The following is a 25,493-nucleotide window of genomic DNA, read 5'->3' as shown; positions in this document are numbered from 1 at the left end:
TGCTCAGGTTGGAGTCCAGTGGCACGATCTCGGCTCACAGCAACCTCTGCCTCCCAGGTTCAAGCAATTCTCCTGCCTCAGCCTCCCTAGTAGCTGAGACTACAGGCACACACCATGCCACCTGGCTAATTTTTTATTTTTAGTAGAGCTGAGATTTCACCATGTTGGCCAGGCTGGTCTTGAACTCCTGACCTCAAGTGATCTGTCTGCCTCGGCCTCCCAAAGTGCTGGGATTACAGACCTGAGCCACCGCACCTGGTCCCATTATTTTATACATCAGTGGTAGAGTTTGAACTTTATTCTCTGATGAAAAGAAAGCAACTGAAAAATTCTGGTCCAAAATGTAGGCTGTAACATTATGGCATGGCAGAGGAGAGGGCAGGTGCAGTGAGACTGACTGCAGGATTCCAGGCTCCAGGTGACAAAACCGTATAGATGAAAAGACACTTTGGAGAAATTTCACAACTCAATTCAGGAAATATTTCTTGGATACCCACCATTTGAAAAACACTTCACTAAGTGCTAGTACCTTCTATGTGAAATGTCAGCCTCTTACTCAGTTTCCTGGTGAACAATTAGTCATATTTCATAGAGGGCTATTTTTCAGTGTATGTGCATGACTTGAAATGCCTCCTTGCTGGCAGTCATTTTGTACAATATGGAAGAGCTCTACACCTTTGGCTATCCCCTTAGAGAAGGAGACATTGACCCAAGAACATCAATCAGAGTTTTTTCTTTGAGGATTTGGAATAGAGTTGAGAGAGCTAAGCAATTCTGGGTATTGAAACCATAACTTACAGTCTCAGGAATTGTCAGCAATCATGTTTCTACGTACTGGCTGTCTTGCAGAAGAAGTCAGTCTGCCAAAAAAGACAGAAATGAATATAGACACAGAGACAGGAACAGATATATGGAATGAAGTTTCTAAGCTCTTCCTGGAACATGGCTATCATCTCACCTTTGATGTCTAAAGCCATATCAGTATCTTTAAAATAAATTATCTCTTTAGTAGGCTGAATAATGGCCCCCAAAGATGTCCACGTCCTAATCCTCAAAATCTGTGAATGTTATGTGTATGGCAAAAGAAATTTTGCCAATGTGATTAAGAATCTGGAGATGGGTAGATGATCCTGGATTCTCCAGATGGGTCCAGTGTAATCACAAGAGACTTGTAAAAGTGAAGCAGGAGGAATCAGATTCAGAAAGTAGACTATGTGACAAGAGAAGCAGAGATTGAAGTAATACAATGTAAAGATGGAGGATGTGTCCACAAGCCAAGGAACACAGGAGTCCTCCAGAAGCTGGAAAAGAAAATGAATTCATTCCTCTCCTAGAGTCTCCAAAACGAACTGGAATTGCTGACACCTTGATTTTAGCTCCTTCAGACTCATTTTGGGTTTCTGACTTTCAGAATTGTAAGAGAATAAATATGTGTTATTTTAATTCACTGTTTCTGGTGCTTTATTATAGCAGCAATAGGGAAGTAATGCACCCCTTCCCCACCTTCATGATTTTGAAAAATCAAGTTGGTGTCTATTTTGTGCAACCACAGACTCTAAGTCTACTGTATCATTTTAATACTAAGATGTCAGCAACTGTAAGAAACACCACCAAAATAATACCAGATTTGGGGAGACAGAAATATTGCCACATTAAATGTATACATTGATCAAAAATCATATCCTGGATTCAGGATGTAAAACAAATGTGCTTAGATTTAATAAAATAAGACAATATATCCTTCAATTCACAACTAAAGGATACATTGCCTTCACAACTCTGCCTCTGTGAAGCATTCTCCAGCCCACCACAATGAACTTTCCTTTCCTGTCCAGTGATATGGTTTGGATTTGTGTCCCTGACCAAATCTCACGTCAAATTGTAATCACCAATGTTGGAGGAAGGGCCTGGTGGGAGGTGATTGGATCATGATGGCAGACTTTCCCTTTGCTGCTTTCATGAAAGTGAGTGAGTTCTCATGAGATCTGGTTGTTTAAAAGTATGTAGCACTGGCCAGGCGTGGTAGCTCATGCCTGTAATCCCAGCACTTTGGGAGGCCAAGGCAAGTGGATCACTTGAAGTCAGGAGTTCGAGACCAGCCTGGCCAACATGGTGAAACCCCATCTCCACTAAAAATACCAAAATTAGTGGGACATGGTGTTGCGTGCCGTAGTCTCAGCTACTAGGGAGGCTGAGGCAGGAGAATCGCTTGAACCTGGGAGGTGGAGGTTGCAGTGAGCCGAGATCACACCATTGCACTACGGCCTGGGTGACAGAGTGGGACTTCATCTCAAAAAAAAAAACAAAAAAACAAAAAACAAAGTGTGTAGCACTTCCCCCTTCTCTGTCTTCCCCCTTCTCCAGTCATGTAAGACGTGATTGCTTCCCCTTTGCCTTCTGCCATGATTGTTAGTTTCCTGAGGCCCCCCCAGCCATGCTTCCTGCATAGCCTGCAGAATCCAGAGCAAATTAAACTTATTTTCTTTATAAATTACCCAGTCTCAGGTAGTTCTTTATAGCAATGCAAGAACAGACTAATACAATAACACATCAAGCGTTGCATCTGTCCTCTATCATAGCAATTGTCCCCCTACACAACACTGGTAAGTTTACCTGTTTATCTCCCAGCCAGATGGTGAGAACCCTGGTCCCTAGCTTGGTGCCTGCAAATAGCATGAATGAAGAAATAAATGAATAGACAGGTCCTGCCCTCAACAAACTCCCAATCTAGTAGAAACACACATGTCACCATATGAATCAAACTTTTCAAAGCACCATAGACAGATTATATAAACAGAGTCCTCTAGATTACAGAGTGTACTTTTAGTGTCCATTCAAATTTGCAATATCTGGAAAGAAGGGTTGAAAGAAAGCTTGGAAGGTTTCTCAGAAGAGGTGATATTTGAGCTCAAATATGTTGGCCTTGAAGAATGAGTGGAATTTCAAGGGGCAGAAAAGAGGGAGCGGGGAAGAGATTTCAGGAAAAGTAGTATAGCATGACCAAGAAGAATCACAATGACATAAAAACACAACAGAGCGCTGGAAGACAGGTGAGTGTTCACTGTAGCTGGAGCATATGCCAACATGTTGGAAGTGGAATGCTCTAGATATGAGCTAAGGAAAATTTGATCTAGGTAAGAGCTAAAGATGACCTGAAAGTAGAAATGGTAGAGGAAGCCTGTAATACTGTGAAATATTTGTTCTTTGACCCCGCTGCCTAGCATACAACTCCTAAAATCCTTAGCATCTCCAAAGTGATACCATTTCATATTCTAGTGAGCTGATTGATGGTTGGCAGCCCCTAAGTAGTTTCAGAATGGGGGCTAGTCACTGGAAAAAACAAGGCATGATTAGAAGGTTGGGACTTTCAGCTCCAGCCTCCCCCACTTCTAGGGAAGAGAGGACTGAAGGTAAGTTGATCATCAATGGCCAATGATTTAGTCAATCATGCCTACTTAATAAAGCTTCCATAAAAACCCAAAAGGACAGGGTTTGGAGAGCTTCTGAATAGCAGAACACATGGAGTTTCCTGGAGGGTGGCACACTCAAAGAGAGCAAGGAAGCTCCACGCCCCTCCCGTACCACACCCTATGCATCTCTTCATTGGTATCCTTTGTAATATAATAAAGCAGTGAATGTAAGTAAAGTGTTTCCCTGAGTTCTGTGAGCCACTCTAGCAAATCAATCAAACCCAGGGAGGCAGTTGTGGGAGCCCAGATTTGCAGCCAGTCAGTCAGAAGCACAGAGAAAACACCCTGGGGCTTGCAGTTGGCATCAGGAACAGAGTGTGGGGGCAATCTTGGAGACTGAGCCCTCAACCTGTGGGATCTGACACTATCTCCAGGTAGACAGTGTCAGAACTGAATTGAATTAGAGGACGCCCAGCTGGCGGCCACTGCAGAACTGATTGCTTGCCTGGTGTGTGGAGGAAAACTTCCACACATGTGGTCACGGAAGTCTTTTGTGTTGACTGTTGTTGTGCTGAGAGTGCAGAGGAAAAATGGTTTGTGCCTTTTCCCCTCAAAGCAAAAATGAGAAATAGGCAAGACTTGCTAATGGAGTAAAAGGGCCATGGAATGGGTTAAATATAGCAGGAAGGATCAGTTAGGCAGACACAATAGGGTGCGAGTAGATACAACCCATGGAAAGAGAAAAGTTCAAGACGACGCTGAAGTCTCTAGTCTCAAATGTAGGTCACAGCAATAGTCTGGTGAGTGTGCAATTGTATATTGCAATGGCAATCCCATAAACATTTGCTGAATGGATGAGTGAACACATGAATTATAAAACAAATGAGTGATGAATTGAATGAATGAACAAATGAATAATGGTTCTTTGCCCAAACAGTGGCAAGTAGACACAAGGCTGAGGTAGAAGATACAGGGGACCTTTTATTCAAACTTAAATCTGGGTTGAAAAGTGTTCTGGGGACCATGGCCCCAAATGCTTTGCCCACCAAGGTATTTTTCCCCCATGTGGTACGTCTGAATACGCCCTCAGTGAGTTCCCAATCTAGAAGTAACAGATATATATATATAGCCAACAGATGTCCCCTAAGACATATTTAGAGCTTGGCATCAAAGCTAACTTTGTCATGGGAAGATGCTACTAATAGGGTGCTCCACTGGAGGCCCCTGAATCAAGCAAGAGAAGGTGACAGGAGGATTGGAGGAAAAATGTGGCATCCCACACCACCCAGAGATACCACAACTGGACGCAGAGGTGGCCTCCAGACCCACAAGTCCCTTCCATTGGGCACCCAGATGCTTGAAGCCTCTCAAAAATTACTTACATGGCATTATTCTTGGTTATATTTATTCTCTACCCCCACGCCCACTCCTATCATTCTCAATGTATAATTTAAAGAATCTGTTCTGTCTTATCTTATTTGATAAGCCTAGCAATGCTTCAGCAAATAAAGTGCCTTCTCTATTTCAGAAAAAAAAGCAAACTGAACTATCTTTTTTGTGTCAGTTCTGCCAAGGGATCCACTTTTTGTTTTGTTTTATTTCGTTGTTGTTTTATTTCATTGTTGTTTTTTGAAACAGGGGTGGAAGGGCTATGTGGAGAAGAATGAGGTAGGTGGAGGGGTAGAATTTGTTGCCATAGATATTTCTCTCTGTCTCTCTCTCTCTCTCTCTCTCTCTATATATATATATATATATATATTTTTTTTTTTTTTTTTTTTTTTTTTTTTTGCAAAGCTTGTCCCTATGTAATCCAAGCAAAAGAATCTAACTGGTCTCCCCCATGTTGCTGGCTTCTAGATACTGCAGGGGCTGTTCCTAAATTTGCTTGCTTTCTTAGGGATTTCAACCAGACTTGTCTCTGCTATTTGGGGTTTCTATGCTGACAGCAAAAGCTCCCTCGTGGCTCTATTTCATTCAACCGATTTTACTGGGCCATTAGCTCAGTCTGCAGTGGCAGAAAATCAGGTCAATTCTACAAAGTACACAGACCTTCCAAAAATTTTAATAACTGATTTTTTTTCCTAATCAGTTTTTTCCTCTCAGTTTCTCTATCTTTTAAATGGGGCTTAGAAATTGAATCAGATTGGTGGCTTCTAAATTTCTCAGGTTACAACTACTTACCGGAATCTGCCAAAAACTAGAAATCCTTTCTAAGAGGGAAAAAGAAAGCTGAGATTTGAAAGATTGTTTAAAAGGGTTCATGCAATCCCTAAACTCATCCACAGTCACCAAGGGAAGAATCATGTACCCTAGGTTAAGAATCGATTGTGCCTCCATCTCTAAAGCCCTGAGACTCCATGCAGGCTCCCAAAACAGAAAATACACAATCATTTTTGGAACATCTGTCTCTAGAAGAAATCAGGCTGACAGCTGTATAAGCCATGATGCTGTGAACAGCAGGCCCTTGCCCATCCTCCTCCACAGCTGTTGAACAAATGCACTGAGGTTGAGACAGTAAGATCCTGAATTAAGCAAATCAAACTATTCCCGACGAAGGCAATAGGAACAGTCTGTGCGCCTTCCAAGTCTCCTGCAAACCAAAGACTCTAGAGCCCACCAATGGTAGGTTCTGCCTTCAAATGAAGATTAACGGAGTCTTGTCAGTTATCTCAGTTTCTCTTGAGATCAAAGTCCCTGCCTTTAACTCCTAAAGGGCTGTCTGCTGATGAGAAAGCCACTCCTATTTTTGCAAGTGGCCTTTCTCATTATGCTTTACGGGACTGACACATAGCTCTCACTCACACTGGATTTTATACATGAACAAGCTTCATTTGCTATTTTTGAACCATGAGCTGCTGTTTCACAAACACACACTACAACTGTTGTCACATCTCTTCATTCTTCCAGTGAATCATTTGAGTCCTCACATCTTGTTAGTTGGAAGTCCACTGTCTCCCCTTGACTCTCCCTGCTCCCTCTTTTTTCCTCTAACTCTTAATTATGAAATTTTCAAACATACAGATACACTGAAGTAATAGAAAAATGAATATCTGTATACCCTCCATCTATATTCAACAATTATTGACATTTTGCCCTATTTGCTTTCTCTGTATGTGTATATATTTCTAAAACTATTTGAGAGTAAATTGCAATAATTGAAATATTTTATGGCCAGGCCCAATGGCTCACACCTGTATTCCCAGCACTTTGGGAGGATGAGGCAAGTGGATCACTTGACATTAGGAGTTCGAGACCAGTCTGGCCAACATGGTAAAATCCCATCTCTACCAAAAATACAAAAATTAGTCAGGCATGGTGGCACATGCCTGTAATCCCAGCCACTTGGGAGGTTGAGGAGGAAGAATCGCTTGAAACCAGAAGGCAGAGGTTGCGGTGAGCCAAGACTGCGCCACAGCACTCCAGCCTGGGTGACAAGAGCGAAACTCTGTCAAGAAAGAAAGAGAGAGAGAGAGAGAGAGAGAGAGAGAGAGAGAAGCATTCTACTTCTATATACTTTAAAATTTATCTCCTAAGAATAATAATGTTCTCCTCCATAACCACAATACCATAAGAAAATTTTTAATGATCCTTAATGTCATCTAATATCTGTTTCATACTCCAATTTCTGCAATTGTTTCCAAATGTACTTTTGTGATTATTTTTTATCTTCCAAATCATCACCCTCTGACTGACATAGCTCTTGAACCTTTAGTCTAGAGCAACCTCCAAGCACACACTTTGCTTTTCATGACGTCGACTTTTTAAAGAGTCCAGGCCAGCCATCTTGTTGAATGTCTCACATTCTGAATTTGTGTGATTATTTTCTCTTGTCTTATTCAGACTCCTCTGTCCCTTCTACCTTCTATAAACTAGAAGTTTGGCCTAAAGCCTTTTTCAGACTCAGGTTAAACATATTTGGCACAGGCTGGGCACACTGGCTCACACCTGTAATCCCAGCACTTTGGGAGGCTGAGGCAGGTGGATCACTTGAGGTCAGGAGTTCGAGACCAGCCTGGTCAACATGGTGAAACCCCATCTCTACTAAAAATACAAAAATTAGCTGGGCGTGGTGGCACATGCCTGTAAGCCCAGCTACTCGGGAGGCTGAGGCAGGAGAATTGTTTGAACCCGGAGGCAGAGGTTTCAGTGAGCCAAAATCACGCCACTGCACTCCAGCCTGGGTGACAGAACGAGACTCCGTCTCAAAAAATAAAAAAATTTTTAAAAAAATTTGGTACAAACACTTCACAAGTATCTTACATACTTTTGTATTACAGTAGACACTCCATAATGCCATTAGTAGTGGTTAAGGCAGAGACCACCAGACCTCTCCAATGTAAACATACATTTTACCTTTACAATTCATAAGTAAACTGTGGTATGACACTTAAGTCACAAAAAAAATTGTTCCCCCAAGAATTTTACAACGAATGGTTTTAGTATCAAGAATTTTACACCTAATGGTTTTAGTATCCATTGACACAACCCTTGAATGAATACATTGGGGATTGCAAAATGTACCCCGTTCCCTTCTGGAATTAATCCAAAAATGTCACTTTTACTTTGACATTCAAATGAGGTAAGCATGAGGTCTGAGCAGTCCACTATTGCCATTGCTTCTTCTTGTCACTCTTGAAGACAGTCCCTGCACAAACTCTAATGGTTCTGGTCCACCTTGAGATGGTGCCACTTGGATCCAAATCCCTGAACAGGCTGCTGTATTCCAAAAAAGAGGCCAATTCCAGCCCATCAGTGATAAGTGGAGCTCTGAGTGCCCCTCCCCTATGCTCCCAGTTCAATTTTCAGGTTCACATAAGCAGACTCACTCAGCACATCAGCCTCCCTAGGAGGGCTAGTTTCACAATTAGTTCCAGCAACTTCCACCTCATGTATTACATGAGGAAACTGACTTCGTTCTTTTCCCAAAGACCCACACTAGGGGGCAGGCAGGTTTTCCTTTGTAACTAAATAGAGTGGGACTGATGACACTCCCTGTCCACACTCACCCTTCTTTTTTCAGTTTATTTTTCTTGCCTTATTGCATTTATGTTAGGTCTTTGAGAAAAAACTGATTATTGTGACATGTAACACATACGGGAAAATCTATGTAAATAAAGGTCTGGCTAATAAGCCCAATGAATTCCAACACTGGAGAAGACCCAATTATACCAGTCCCCAGTAACTATTCTCTCCTCTAAAGGTAACCATTACTGGGCACAGTCGCTCATGCCTGTAATTCTAGCAATTTGGGAGGCTGAGGTGAGAGGAGCACTTGAACCCAGGAATTTGAGACCAGCCTGGTCAACACAGGGAGACCTTGTCTCTATACAAATATGAAAAAATTAACAGGACATAGTGGCACAAGCCTGTAGTCCCAACTCCTCAGAAGAGTGAGGTGGGAGGATGGCTTTAGCCTAGGGGGGTTGAGGCTCCAGTGAGCCATGAGCACGCCACTGCACACCAGCCTGGGTGACAGAGTGAGACCCTGTCTCAAAAAAGTAAATAAATAAAGGTAACCATTATCATGCCTTTTTTGCAGTGAGGTGCTGGTGAGTGTTTAACAACCCTTTCTCAAAAAAAAAAATAAATAAATAAAAACCTCTCAGACTGTAATGCCTGCTGATTTCCTTAATGTAAATATTCCAACTGTGGCTGATTCCAAGCTACCAACACAGATTTGGGTTGAGATGACACAATCAGCTCTCCTGATACAGCACAGTCCCACTCCAGCAGACTACTGTGTTTATGGTAACCACCTCCTTTCTTTCTTCAGGACTTTACTGCTTATATATACATATTTGAAAACCTAAAGTTTAATTGAGTTCTCCTTATATAATTGGAATAATACTATGTGTATGAATCTCATCGATGTTGTTTAGACTAACTATAATATTATCATTAACATGGAAATATAGGATATCAGTGTGTAATTATACCACAGTTCACTGGACATTTGGATTGTTTCCAGTTGGAGGCTATTAATACTAATGAAGATTCTGTTGGGTCTGTACTTATGATTGGAATTTCTGAGTACTAGGATACATGTGTCTTCAACTTCATTAGATTAGGCAAAATTTTCCAGAATAGTTTATCAAATTACATTCCTTCTCACTGTGTGACATTTTGCTTCTTTCCATGTTGCCCGTTGATATGGTCAGACTATTTAACCTTAGACTTGTAGAGTATAAAATGATATTTCATTGTGTCTTAAGGCTTTTTTCTGATCACTAATTAGCATGTTTTTGGCCATTTGGATCTTCTCTGCATTCTCAACTGTCCTTTTATGATTGAACTCTTTTGTGTTCCTTTAAAAGAAAAAAATCAGCCAGTCACAGTGGTTCACATCTGTAATCCCAGCATTTTAGGAGGCCAAAGCAGGCAGATCACTAGGAGTTTGAGACCAGCCTGGGCAACATAGTGAGATCTCATCTCTAAAATAATAAACAAACAGGCTAGGTGCAGTGGCTTATGCCTGTAATCCCAGTATTTTGAGAGGCCAAAGCAGGTGGATCACTTGAGGTCAGGAGTTCGAGACCAGCCTGGCCAACATGGAGCAACCCTGTCTCTGCTAAAAACACAAAAAAATTAGCCTGGCCTGGTGGCACGTGCCTGTAGTCCCAGCTACATGGGAGGCTGAGGCACGAGAATCACTTGAACCCAGGAGACAGAGGTTGCAGTGAGCTGAGATCACACCATTGTACTCCAGCCTGGACGACAAGAGTAAAACTCCATCTCAATAAAAATAAAATAAAATAAAAATTTAAAATTAAAGAAATCTATTCCAATCAAACCAGAAAAACTCAGAGTGGAAGCTGGAAATTGCTATTGGAGATTAGAGAAAGGATCACCTGTCTCTGTCTCATATAGCAGTGGCCCCATGCAGCCTTCTAAGGCTCAGCGACCGAAAGGCAATGTGCCAGGTGTGATGGCATTTGCCTATAATCCCAGCATTTTGAGAAGCTGAGGCATGAGGATTGCTTGAGGCCAGGAGTTGAGACCAGCCTGGGCAACACAGCAACACCCTCTCCATACTAAAAATTAAAAAATTAGCCAGGCATAGTGGCGCACACCTGTAACCACAGTTATTCAGGAGGCTGAAGTGGGAGGATTGCTTGAGCCCAGGAGGTGAAGGCTGCAGTGAGCCATTATCAACCACTGTACTCCAACCTGGGCAACAGAGCAAGACCCTGTCTCAAAGCAAAAAAAAAGGCAATGTACCCTTCTAAGAGTATCTCCCCAAGTGATTCCAAGTGATTCGACAGTACTATACCCCTACACTTCTACCTTCAATGATCCAAAGTCATTCCTGACACCTCTACATAGAGAAAAACTGTACAGATTTAATCTCTGGTGGACCTTCCTGTATGGTCTCCATCATAAGCTACCTGTAATTAATCTTAAGCTTGCACAATGTACCTATGTTCAAATCCTTTTACAACTATTGATATACTTTCTTCATAAGGACATTTATGCAGCTTGTGACTATATAGTCTATATATAGACTATATATATATAGTCTATATATAGACTATATATACACACACACTATATATAGACTATAGTCCATTAATTTGTTAACTTTTCCAAAAACCTAGTAAATTTCAGCCAGGCTAGAGGACAGAACTCAAAATCATAAGATATATAAAGAAGGACTTTGAAACAGCTCTACAGGGTAAATAGCTCTGGCTAAACTAGGCATACTGAATTTATCTGTGCACACTGCAGACATAATTATCATCTTCCGAGCTGCCATTTATCATGTATGTGTAATTGCAAGACACTTTATATCCATTGTGTCTAATCTTCAAAACAGCTCTACAAAGTAGGTTTTATTATCTCGAACTTGATGAGGTCATTTAATGAAGGCTCAGCATAGTTAAAAGGTATTTCCAGGGTCACACATGTAGTAAGGAGGGAAACTCAAATTCCAACCCAGGTCTCTTGAACTCCAAAGTCTATGCTTTTCCCCCTCCTCTGCCTCTCACATTGGATGCAAAGCCTGAGGTGGGATTTTGTCATTCTTTGAACTCTGGGCTGCCAAACAGAAGTGCTTCAACTGGAGCTCATTTAATCAGACTAACCAATGAATCTCAGTGGCGTTTTCTCACATCTCTGTTTACCATATTTATTTGTACAAAGTACTGTCATGTTTTAGTCAGTGTTTACCTTCTCCAAATACTTTTGTACCAAGAAAATAATAAAAAAATCAACCTGAATAAGGCACTTTGGGTGGTAATTTTAAAAATCAATAAGAAAGAAAGATAGGAGAGGGAAGACTTGGAATCATAAATGTCTATTTCCTGAGCTTGCTGTTAAGCTAAGTTGAAATGCTTAAATGTTTCCCATTCTACATCACAAAGGAATGACCACAACATTCCATTACTTACTGTTTTGACAACAAGTAATCCATCTCATCCGACTCACCTGTTGGAAAGCAAATGGCTCCACTAAGCAAGCCAGGAGATGATAAATGGGGAACAAAGTCTTTGCTGGCTGTGGCTCATCCATCATGTCTCCTGGGAAATGGGACCCAAGGGAGTAGATATGAGTGAGGACATGTTCCCTGTGGCCTCCGGGAAGGAACGGGCCACCAAAATGGCTTCTCCAGACCTACTCGGCTTCAGGTTACAGAATTACCAAATTGCTTTCCCTCCTACAGGGCATCTAAGTGCTCAAACCTCACCCCTCAAAGGCAGTCCTCCCATTCATTAAGAGGCACCCCCCAAAAAACTAACCTTTTCCATGTCTTTCAGTTCTCTACTTGCCCACTTTGAGAAAACAGAAGGCAACCAATGTTTATCGAGGGCTAACTACAAGTCAGCCAGCTTGACACACGTTCTCTCCTTAAATAGCTACAACAGCCCTGTGAGGTGGGCATTGTTAGATATATCTCTTTTTCCAGAGAGATTATATCTCTTACTCAAGGACACACCATATTAAGTGGCAGAGTTGAGAATAATTTCAGGTCTGCGCAGTTGGAAAGTCTGATAATTCTTGACCCTTCTTCTAAGTAGATCTCTCTGTTCTTTAAGGTCATGTGTCAACAGGCTGGGAACCAAACACTGCTTTAGACCTCTAGAGATTTTGAGCTGGAGGGGGAAAAACCCCTTACCAAGTCATCTACTTCCAATCTCTCTCTTATCTGCCACAATGACTTACTCTCCCTAGGCTAAGCCATTTTTGCTAGCTGTAGTTCCATTCAAGAAAGCCCATCTGGCCAGGCAAGGTGGCTCACACTCATGATCCTAGTATTTTGGGAGGCCAAAGTGGGCAGATAGGTTGAGCCCAGAAGTATGAAAGCAGCCTGGGCAACCTGGCAAAACCCTGTCTCTACAAAAAATATAAAAATTAGCTGGGCATGGTGGCATGCACCTGTGGTCTCAGCTACTCAGGAGGCTGAGGTGGGAGGATCACTTGAGCGCAGGAGGTCAAGACTGCAATAAGCCATGATCACACAACTGTACTCCAGCCTGGGTGACAGAATGAGACCTTGTCTCAAAAAAAAGAAAAAAAGAAAAAAAAGAAAGCACATCAACTCATGTGAGTAGAGTGGCATTATGACAGGAGACAATGCTAAATCTCCCTCAATTTTTTATTAAGTAAATATTTACAAACTTTTCTACCCTACCTATTATTTTATCTTTAACTACTGCTATATGTATTATCTATTATTTATCACAACATTGAGTTGGAAATCCTGATTGAGTCCAATCCTTTTCTTTCTCAGCCAAAAAAAAAAAAAAAAAAAACCAAGTCAAGCTCAGCAAGTGTGAGCTATTTGCCCAGGTAACATCATTTCTAAGTGGTTTTGCTAAGTCTTCTAAATCATGTCTTGGTTTCTGACACTACACTATAATATACAATTATTAATCCTGAGCAAGGAGAAAGTCTTGTTCCTAGTGCCTCGTGGACTCCCCTTCAAGGGTGCCCTCTCCTTCAAGGAGAAGGATCTTCGTTCTACCTTTTCATCTTTGAAGTTTGCATTCTCTACGGGTAGAGGCAACCTTTCTCCCCACCCCTCTCCCAGTCTCAGAGCCTCTCTTCACCAGCTGTCTCAGAGAAAAATGAACTAAGCCAGCACTCTGATGAAGATAGATAGGCAGCACAGTTAGCTGGGCTGCAGAGCTGTGCTTCTCAAACATCCTGGTCTCAGGATGCTTTATACACTTCAAAGTTATTGAGAACCTGCCGGGCACAGTGGCTCACACCCATAATCCCAGCACTTTGGGAGGCTGAGGTGGGCAGATTAGCTGAGGTCAGGAGTTCAAGACCAGCTTGGCCAACATGGTGAAACCCCATCTCTACTAAAAATACAAAAATTAGCCCGGCGTGGTGGCGGGGGCCTGTAGTCCCAGTTACTCAGGAGGCTGAGGCAGGAGAATTGCTTGAACTCGGGAGGCAGAGGTTGCAGTGAGCCTAGATCCCACCACTACACTCCAGCCTGGGCAACAGAGCAAGACTCTGTGTCAAAACAAACAAGCAAAAAACAAAGTTATCGAGAACTCCAAAGAACTCCAAACCAAACAGACCAAAAATTAGTGAGAAGAATAGCATTGTTTTAAATGTTTGCAAACCTCTTTAGCATCTGTCTTAATAGAAGACAACTGGAGTTTCATAATCTACTTCGGGATTAGCTCTGTTGTGATATCACACGTCATATAGTCTCGGAAAATCTCCCCTATATATTCATGAAGAATGAGCATTTTAAAAGGCAAATACCAGGATGGGCATGGTGGCTGCACTTGTAATCCCAACAGTTTGGGAGGCCAAAGCAAGAGAATTGCTTGGGCCCAGGAGTTTGAGACCAGCCTGGACAACATAGTGAGACCCCTGTCTCTACCAAAAAAAAAAAAATATATATATATATATATATATTAGCTGGACATGGTGGAATACACCTGTAGTTCCAGCTACTTGGGAGGCTGAGATAGGAGGATTGCTTAAGCCCAGGAGGTCAAGTGAGCCCATATTACACTACGGCACATAACAGGCAACAGAGCAAGACCTTGTCTCAAATAAAAAAAAAAAAAAAAAAAAAGCAAATCTCATCTTAGTGTTACTCAAAAATAGTTTTGACTTCACAGACACTGAAAGGGTCTCTGGGACACACACACACACACACCCATATACACACCTGTGGGTGTCCCAGGACCATAACTGGAAAACTACTGCTATAGAATAATGAGCATGGGGTCAGAGGAGCTCCAATCCTGGTGACCACTTACTGGGTATGTGACCTTGGATGTGAATTCATGCATAAGAAAGAGCCTGGCACAGCCAGTAAATGTTTTCTAAAAAGCTTTTTGAAACCTGCTCCCAAAGATATTTATGTAAAAAGAAATAATGCTTAGGGATAGTGCCTGAATACAAAGAAATGACTCTCTCAAGTTGGGCTATCAGGCAGGCTGGGAAGCACAGATGGGAAGTGAATTTTGAAAATCTTTGGCGGTGGTGGATATCCCTTGAGTCATCCTTTCCACCCCCCTTGGTTCGCATCATGCATGTGCCTACTTTATGGAAAATTCCAGCTGTGGCTGCCTATATTCTACTTACTCCAACAATTATCTATCGTATCTGGGCCTTTCATTCCTTACCGATTCTTCCGAACCTTCCTCTGCCCACACCATTGAACAGGAAGTCTTCCAAGAGGTTCCCCTGCAGAAGTGAGTCGTTTTGATTGAATGACCTATTTGCACCTGCTGTTGAGGCTCTCTTTCTCCTCATCCTGACAGAGACCACCAGAGCTGTCCTCTCTCTCCTGTGCCTACCTCCGACTGCAGGCATGGACAGGGGTCTGGGACTCATCCCAATCTATTTTCTCACTAGCTAATGAGCAGGAATTCTTAATTAGACTTAGTTCTTGGGGAGTCATTTCTGTGGATGTTATAAATAACAGGGTGTGGTCTGCATTCAGAATCATAAAAATTAATTTTGGCTACGTGGTACACCCTGCCATTCCTATTCAGCCATCTTTCATGGCCACAGAGGTTCAAGAACAAACACTAAGGCCATTTGCCTGCCACCAAGGCAGCAGGGTTTTGAAGAACTTCTGACCATAATTTTAGTTGAATCACACTGCCCAACTTCCAAATTGTTTTTTGAGGCCGTCTCGCTCTGTCACCCAGGCTGGAATGCAGTAGCACAATTATGGCTCACTGCAGCTTGGACCTCCTGGGCTCAAGCAACCCTCCTACCTCAACCTCCCAAGTAGATCGGACCACAGGCACATGACACTATGCCCAGCGAATTTTTTATTTTTAATAGAGACAAAGACTCACTGCGTTGCAGGCTGGTCTCGAACTCCTGGGCTCAAGCAATTCTCCTGTCTTGGCCTCACAAAGAGATGGGATTACAGGTGTGAGCCACCACACTCAGCCTCAACCCTCAAATAAAACAAAGACCTCAGGAAATATGGGGAGGCCCTAGCAGCCTGGACTTGCAAGTCCTCTGAGATTCCATTTGAATAGAGTAGGAAACACATGACTGAAATGTTTAGGAGAAGAAAAGGCTGTTAGAGGTAAGAAATACCAATGCCCTGTACTAGAGAAATCTGGTGCCCTACACGAGGCGTCATCAATCTGATAGGCAGGTAGCACAAATAAGTAAGTGAAACAGGTGTAAACTGTGGTTAGCAGGAGAGTACACACTCCACCTGAAGGGGACAGCACCTGCAGCTGACTGTTACCAGGCCGCACGGTGGCCCCAGTGTCACCAAGTTCGATTTTTCAAGAGAACTCAGAAATCTGGACTTTTTAAAATGTGAAATCTGCCACTATTTAAATGTTTGCACATTTTTAAGTCATATATATTCTCCAATAAAAATTCAGCAAAAAAGTTTTCCAAAAAATTTCAACAAAAATACCCATGGGCTGGCAATTGCATGTGATCGCCCAAAATTTCATTCCTCGGAAGGCAAGTCTATTTCTCTTAACCTGAAACACTGTGGCTCCTGCCCTATATTGCTCAGGGCTCAATTTTTGTTTTGATCTTCTAGTGTGATGAGAATTTGCACATTACACTGTCACAGGACACATAGAACTGTAGCTGATAGTTTGTCATTTCTGGAGCGGATTTCATGTACTTTTAACAGATTTAACAGGCTTACACAAGGATATTCTTCCTTCTGGAAGGTTGCAGAGATTAAATAATTATAGCCTGACTTCAGCTACTTCTCTCTTACCTCAACCACCACCGCTGGCTCCACTCTGTTCCCCAGAGTGCATGGCTACCCAGCATGGTCAATACTTATTTCCTGGTACCCTTTGGCAAGAATGAATCATACTGGATATAAATAAATAAATAAATCCATTCATCCTAGGGGAAAACCAAAAGGTAAAGCAGAATGGTAAGCAGAGAAACAGGGAAAAGAACAGTATGAAGACACTTCGGGCCAGTGTGGTGGCTCAGGCCTGTAATCCCAGCCCTTTGGGAGGCTGAAGTGGGAGGACTGCTTGAGGCCAGGAATTCAAGGCCAACCTGGGAAACACAGCAAGACTCCACCTCTATATATTTTTTTTTTTTTTTAATTTTTAAACAACAAACCTAAAAGTAGCAAAATAAAGCAAATAAACCTAATTATGTGTCTAGTTGGTGGCATAACCACAGAGAGATAAACTACTTCCTATTACTTTAAATATAGAACTGGACAAAAAGCTATATTTGGCTATTATATTGTTGGCTATAGTATTGTTATTCTGGGACTGTTGTGTCTGTATTGTGGAATAAAGCAACTTAAAGGTTACATTGTATCATTGGGGCTGGATCCAGTGGCTCACGCCTATAACCCCATCACTTTGGAAGGCCAACGCAGGTGGATCACCTGAGGTCAGAAGTTTGAGACCAGCCTGGCCAACCCCGTCTCTACTAAAAATACAAAAATTGGCCAGGCATGGTGGCAGATGCCTGTAATCCCAGCTACCGAGGCAGGAGAATCGCTTGAACCCGGGAAGCAGAGGTTGCAGTGGGCCAAGATTACACCATTTCACTCTAGCCTGGGTAACAAGAGCAAAACTCCGTTTCAAAAAAATAAAAAGAAAACCAAAAAAATTAGTTACATTGTATCATTGGCAATTACAATTGTCAACATGGGAGAAGATAAAGATATAAGACTGAGCCTGGGCAACATGATGAAACCTGGTCTCTACAAAAATTACAAAATTTAGCTAGGTGTGATGGCATGTGCCTGTGGTCCCAGCTACTCAGGAGGCTGAGGTAGGACAATTGTTTGCACCTGGGAGGTTGACAACGGCTACAGTGAGCTAGGATTGCACCACTGCACTCCAGTCTGAGCAACAGAGCAAGATCCTGTCTTTTCCAGAGGTAAGTCTGATAAAACTCTGTAGAACTAAATTTTAATTAGAAATTTTACTTTGGCAAATGTGTTTTTAAAAACCCTAACAATGCAATTAATAAGCTTTTTCTATTAAATATATGTGTGTGTGTGTGTGTGTGTGTGTGTGTGTGTTTGTTGTTTGTTGTTTGTTTTGAGACAGTCTTACCCTGTTGCCCAGGCTGGAGTGTAGTGGAATAATCATGGCTCACTGCAACCTCAACCTCTCAGACTGAAGCGATCCTCCCACCTCAGCCTCCTGAATATCTAGTATCACAGGTGCATGCCCTCACACCTGGCCATCTATTAAATATTTAATATATTCAAGACTATACATGCAATAAGCACAGAGTACATATTATTGAGCAATCAAGATCTGTTATAAAAATATGTCTTGTGTTAGGCCATAAAGGAAGTTTCAATAAATCTTAAATGAATAATAGCAGAGCAGCTATGTTCTTTAACCTCAATGCAATAAAATCAAAATTCATTAAAAACAACAACAAAAAATAGCTCAAAGAGACAAAAAACAAAAACAAAAACAAATCCTCCCAGGGCCAGGCACAGTGACTCACACCTATAATCTCAACATCTTGGGAAGCTGAAGTGGGTAGATCACTTGAGGCCAGGAGTTCAAGATCAGCCTGGCCAAGATGCCAAAACCCTGTCTCTACTAAAAATACAAAAATTGGTCAGGTGTAGTGGCGCACACCTGTAGTCTCAGCTACTCAGGAGGCTGAGATATGAGACTCACTTGAACCCGGAGGCAGAGGTTGCAGTGAGCCAAGATTGTACCATTGCACTCCAGCCTGGGCGAGAGAGTGAGACTCTCAAAAAAAAAAAAATCCCCCAAACCCACCATATGTTAGGAAGCTACATATTATAAAATAACTCTTGGATCAAAAAGGAAAACATAGAGAAAGTTAAATTCTTTTTTTTTTTTTTTTTTTTTTTTTTTGAGACGGAGTCTCGCTGTGTCACCCAGGCTGGAGTGCAGTGGCGCGATCTCGGCTCACTGCAAGCTCCGCCTCCCGGGTTCACGCCATTCTCCCGCCTCAGCCTCCGAGTAGCTGGGACTACAGGCGCCCGCCACCACGCCCGGCTAGTTTTTTGTATTTTTAGTAGAGACGGGGTTTCACCATGTTAGCCAGGATGGTCTCGATCTCCTGACCTCGTGATCCACCCGCCTCGGCCGAGAAAGTTAAATTCTTAGGACTAAATGATAATGAAAAAAACTACACATTAAGATGTATGGAGCACAGCTGAATAAGTACTAACTTTGAGGGACATTTATAGCTTTAAATTGGGACAGTAGGTGATAAGAAAAAACAAGATTGGCATTCAATTCAAGAAACTGGAAAAAGCACACAGAGCAAATACTCTCCCCATAAAAGAAATTTTACTTCAATGCCTTTTTTTTTTTTTTCCTGACGGTGTCTCACTCTGTCGTCCAGGCTGGAGTGCAGTGGTGCAATCTCAGCTCACTGCAACCTCTGCCTCCCAGGTTCAAGCAATTCTTATGCCTCAAGCCTCTGAGTAGCTGGGATTACAGACATGTGCTACCACACCTGGCTCATTTTTTGTATTTTTAAGTAGAGATGGGGTCTCACTTTGTTGGCCAGGCTAGTCTCGAACTCCTGATTTCAGGTGATCCACCCGCCTCGGCCTCCTAAAGTGCTGAGATTATAGGCATGAGCCACTGCACTTGGCCCCATCCTTTTTTTTTTTTTTTTTTTAATAGGGTTGCTCTTTCACTCAGGCTGGGGTATACTGACAGGGTTTCACCGTGTTGCCCAGCCTGGTCTCAAACTCCTGGGCTCAAGGGATCCACCTGCCTTGGCCTCCCAAAGTACTGGGATTACAGGCAGGAGCCACCACACCTGGCCAAGAAATTTTACTTTGAATGCATGGTGTATTTTATCTTTAAAACGTAAATGAAAATTTCCTGGCTTTATCACCTAAAAAACTTAGACACAACAACCAACCCAGTATACGAGCTCCTCTGGCACCCTAATTGTGCTTTCTAAATATCATTTTTCACTATTAAGAAAAAAATCTACTTGAAGAGATGATTGCTTCTAGGTCTAAAACCAAAAATGTACAAAATGAACCTAGAACATCTTGTCTCACCTGAAAGCGAGGAAGCTATCAGACTACTAGGATCATACCAAAGGACTTAGGAACCATCCTATTGGTCGAAGATGGGCAAATGTGGCCATCAATTAAAGATAAAAACTTCAGTAGATTAAAAATATAGATATGTTTCTATCAATACGTTCATAGTGATTTTTTAAAAAGCACCGTCATTGGTTACATTTGGAAATTCCTAGGGATCCAACTCATTATCTTGAAAGTAATAAACAGAAGAGAATCAAGCATTTATTTTGACTTTCCAAAGGGACTGTATGTCAAGGCAACAAAATAGTTTACATGGGAAAGTTTCTCTTTATAGATGTGTTCCAGCAAATAAAGCGTGATAAAATTAGAATGCTATCATTTTGCAACCCTACTGAGTCAATGTCTCTGGGCAATGAATTTCAATGGCTGCTCACAACCCTAAGGAAAGAGACCTGGACAGACAAACTTTAAAGTCTTGGGTGGGGGGTGGGCAACTCTAGGTAACAATTTGCACCAGCTGAATGTACCACAAGGGATAGAGAATAGAGAACACATTAAACAGTACCAGGGTTAGATGTGGAACAGTCAGGAGTATCACAGGTAACCAAGTTGCTCTTGGATCAATACAACTGCTGTCAAACAACTGAAATCTTTAGTGAGTCCTAACCACCATTGAAGAATGCATTCATTTTCAGTGAAGCTGAGGCATCTAACTGCTCAGATTGTTCCACCTTCTCTTGCCTTCTACAATCATATCCCTAAAATAAACCCCATTAACCGAAGTTCATGATCGTATCTATTTCTTCATTAAAAGTGTCCCACACATTAATAAGAAAGTATACACTTTGTGAGGCCGAGGCGGGCAGATATCTTGAGCTCAGGAATTCAAGACTAGCCTGGGCAACATCATGAGACCTCAACTCGACAAAAAAATAACAAAAAAGTAGCCGGGTGAAGTGGCACATTCCTGTAGCCCCAGCTACTTGGGAGGCTAAGATGGGAGGATCGCTTCAGCCCAGGGGGGTCAAGATTGCAGCGAGCCAAGATCGCACCACTGCACTCCAGCACGGGCAACAGAGTGAGATCCTGTCTCAAAAAAAAGAAAAGAAAAGAGAAGAAAAAGAAAAAGAAAAAGAAAAAGAAAGCACAAAATTTCCTCCCTAGTCTTTGTACACAAACACTTTCCATCAGAGTTCCATTGACATGCCACTGAATTTGGATAATCATGTGAACCTGGATTTGATAGGCAACAAATGAGAAGATGAAGTCTCAAGGAGTTTTGACTGCTTGAAGAAGAAAAATGCTGTGAAATGTCTATTTCTATCGTTTCCATATGTTGGACAACATTTAGACCACTCAAAAATATAAATTATAACTCACAGAGCTTTATTCTTTATACTAAAATGGAAGCTTAGAGAACATCTCCAGAAACTGTTACCACTCAGAGGGCTGTGACTTTTCAGCAGGGAGGAGATTTCCAATGTATTGTTAACATAGCATTAAAGGTATGAAACAATTTCTTAAAGGTCTAAAAACAGCAGAACAGCTCCCCTGTTTCTCATAGTGTCTCAATCTTTTCCATATTTAGTGAGCAAGAGTCAAAAATATCAAAACTCCTGGGAAATTCTCAGTAAAAGAATGTATTTTTGCTCAGCATAATTCAGTTCCATTTGTGGTTTTATCGTGCAAGACTCAGGATCCCTTACACTTGAAAGAGGGAGAAAGAGGAAACATGACTGTCAGCCAATGGTCCAAATATTCCTTTATCATTTGGCCATTTTCTTACACATTCATATGAAATCAAAAACCGGGATGAAAAAGAGTGGGAGCATGGCCTAAAAGAACAAACAATCCTTAGATAAAAAACACTAAGCTATGATTTGATCATCTTATACATCAATGGTGACAGAGGGAAATCTTGTATCTTCTATGGCCAGACATCAAAGGAAGAAAATGTATGATAAATAATACCATGCAAAAAGCAGGACATTGATTTTATTTGCTCTTAATGTATACTGCAAGCCAGAGAAAAGGCAAGACTTTGGAGAAAGTAATGATTTAAAAATAAAAAACATAAAACCCTGAGCTCATATTGTCTCTGAGGATAGAGAGCTGGGTTCTGCTCGAGCCATTCTCTAAAGCTAAAAGGAGATATTTTCCCCTTTTCCGAAAGAGCTATGTATTACCCTGTAATCTCGACCCATGTTAACATCTTGGACCTCTAGCTAGATTTGTTGTTACTATGATTGCAGGACTCAAAATATCAGCTAAGAAATGAATTTAGTGCAGGATAACTGAAGCAACTAGGAGATTTTTTTTTTTCTTTTTTTTGAGACAGAGTCTCATTCTGTTGCCCAGGCTGGAGTCCAGTGGCGCCATCTCAGCTCACTGCAACCTCTGCCTCCCGGGTTCTCCTGCCTCAACCTCCCAAGTAACTGGGACAACAGGTGTGCGCCACCGCGCCCAGCTAATTTTTTGTATTTTTAGTAGAGACAGGGTTTCACCATGTTGGCCAGGATGGTCTCGATCTCTTGATTTCATGATCTCCTGCTTCGGCCTCCCAATGTGCTGGGATTACAGGCGTGAGCCCCCGCGCCCGGCAGGAGACTTTTTTAAGGTATAAATATTTGCTGTAAATGTTTTGTGTCTTCTGTTTTTAGTGTCTATTAGTAATGGCTGGTTTTAGATGTTGTCATCCAAACTGGAATGAATTTTTCTTTTTTTTTAGAGATGGGTTCTCGTTATGTTGCCCATGCTGGAATGCAGTGGCTATTTACAGGTACAGTGATAGCACACTACAACCTTGAACTCCTGGGCTCAAGAGATCCTCCTACCTCAGCCTCCTGAGTAGCTGGGGCTACAGGCGTGCACTACCACACCCGGCTGGAATGAATCTTGACAATGAAGATTATCCCCAAATGACCTATCCGCTACTTTTTAAATTGCCACACAGACGCTACAGACAAGATTCACTGTGTTCAACCATCTCAGGTTTCTAATCTAGTATACAGTCCTATAATTCGAGAATTTTTTAGTTTAATGGAATCCTTTTTTAAAAATTCGGCTCTAGTATGTGTTTTGTTATGTAATTGAGGATGGATGTCTGGAGCACTGTGTTTTGGGCTCTGGCTACGGTTGGGCTCAATGGAAAAGATAATTTAGATCAATTAGAGATGCTACTGCCACTTCTTGGACCCTGAAGTTGCAGGGGACAGGACACTTCAGTACATGTACCACAGATTTACCACCCCGCTCAGGTCCAACATCCCATCTGGAGGCGAAAGATTCAGATCTATTTCTAAACTCTTCCACTAGCTAGTCTGGGCCAATAACATTAGAAAGCAAAAATAAGTCACACAAAATATTTCAGCCCGCGTTTACCCACCAGCAGTCAAATGAAAACAGTAATTAGTAATACCTGCTCCAGCACACAGGGCAGTTGACAAGATCAAATAAGATGATGTCTAGGCGAGGGATTTGCAAACCCAGCACACTCTATGAATATCAGTTTAATTTAATTTTTTAAAATAATAAATTATCCTCTATCGATGTCTATGTATCATTCACCTGGCTTCAGCCTATACATATGTGAATGTTTCAGTATGATTAGGAAATAAAACCAGATAGAAGCATTTTTAAGCACTGTGCCAGTGGCGTTTTGTTTTTAAGGGATGAATATTTTGGAAAGTTTTCATGTATCAATTATATGTATTTATACACCCCTTTTATCTGCCAAGAGTTTGAGACAACGTACAAATCCTGTGAAAGTACATACAATAAACAAAACCAAGGGAAAGGGCCACAAAACTGTCAGACAAGATGAAAAATTTAGATCTGAGCTTCCTGGCAACCCAGGAAAAAAATTAAGCAACACAGTTACATAATTCTCATTTTTAGAAAGGAGAAAAAAAGATTTAGTTAAAAAATTAGAATTATGGCCAGGCGTGGTAGCTCACACCTATAATCCTAGCACTTTGGGAGGCCAAGGCGGGCAGATTGCCTTAGCTCAGGAGTTCAAGACCAGTCTGGGCAACATGGCAAAACCCCATCTCTACTAAAAATACAAAAAATTAGCCCAACATGGTAGCACATGCCGGTAATCTCAGCTACTCAGGAGGCTGAAGCACAAGAATCGCTTGAACCCAGGAGGCGGAGGTTGCAGTGAGCCAAGACTGCGCCTCTATACTCTAGCCTGGGCAACAGAGTGAAACTCTGTTTCAAAAAAAAAAAAAAAAATTAGAATTATCTTCCACTATGCTGAAGATAGTTGACATTTTTTCATCAAGCCTTCTATTAGCCCATGTAATACGGACCCAGCTAACAATGCCTCTCCAGAGACCTTTAAATATAAGAGTCCGTGTCACCAAGAAAGGGGATATACTTTGATTCTGGCCCAGCATCAATTTCAAATTCCGAGAGCACACCCACGGGGCAGCACAGAACCCTATGAAGAACATAGAATTGAGCATCTAAAACCAGTTCATGTCCCAGTCTCCGCATCTGTTGACTGCGTTGCCATGGGCAAATATTTTAATTCTCTGAGTCCCAGTTTTCTCATCTATAAGAAGAAATAATTATATCTACCTTGGAGAATTGTAATAAGGAAAAAACAAGTCGATTTGGCAGATACTTCATCTGTAAAGCACTGATGACATTTTCATTACTATTAACTCTAATGTTTTATAGTCCATGAATGTATCTAATGTAGCAAAGCCCCCAGAGCATATTCAATGCATGCTAATCCCATATGTTCCCTCTCAGAGATTTAAAGTGTACATTGGCAGTTTTACTCCATCCAGGCTAATATTATAACAAAATGCCATAGACTACCGGACTTCTAAACAACAGAAATTATTTCTCAGAGTTCTGGAGGTTGGGAAGTCCGAGATCAAGTTACCAGCAGATTAGTTGTCTGGTGAGGGCCAGCTTTCTGGTTCATAAACCGCTGTCTTTTGGCTGTGCCCCCACCTGGTAAAAGGAGCAAATGAGCTCTCTGGGGCCTCTGTGATAAGAGCACTAATCCCAGTGCTGAGGGTTATGCCCCCAGGACCTAATCACCTATGAAAGCCCCATCTTTTAATACCATGACCTTGGGGGTTAGGACTTCAACATAGGAATTGGGGGAGGACACATTCAGTCCATGGCATTGGCATGTTGCAGACCTGAGTGGTCCTAAAAATAAAATGCTGTTTAGCTTGTTTTAACTCAGGATTTCCAGAGTACAGGCCCCACTTTCTATTTGCATGACTCTATTGTGTAATCCATCCTTCAGGAACATTGCATTAACCCAGTGACTCTCAATTAGGGGTGATTTTGCCCCCCAGGAGACACATGGCAGTATCTGAATACACATTTGGTTATCACAGCTGTGGTCAGGGCAGGGGCTGAGATGCTACCATAATCTAATGTGTAGAAGCCAGGAATATTGCTAAACATCTTACAACGCACAGGACAGCCCTCCACAATAAAGCATCATCGAACCCATACAGCCAATAATCTCAAGCTCAAGAAGCCCTAAACTAACCCCTTTTAAAAATATATTTATATTCCTAACCTGCATATTGTTAAAGGGTTAACAGTTCCAGAGGTATATTATCTTCTGTGAACTGGAATAGCTTTTCTTTCCTCCAACCTCA

This window comes from Theropithecus gelada, chromosome 15 (genome assembly GCF_003255815.1).
Source record: "Theropithecus gelada isolate Dixy chromosome 15, Tgel_1.0, whole genome shotgun sequence".
Lineage (NCBI taxonomy): Eukaryota > Metazoa > Chordata > Mammalia > Primates > Cercopithecidae > Theropithecus > Theropithecus gelada.
The sequence above is the reverse complement of the archived record's forward strand: the minus strand, read 5'-3'. Positions refer to the sequence as shown.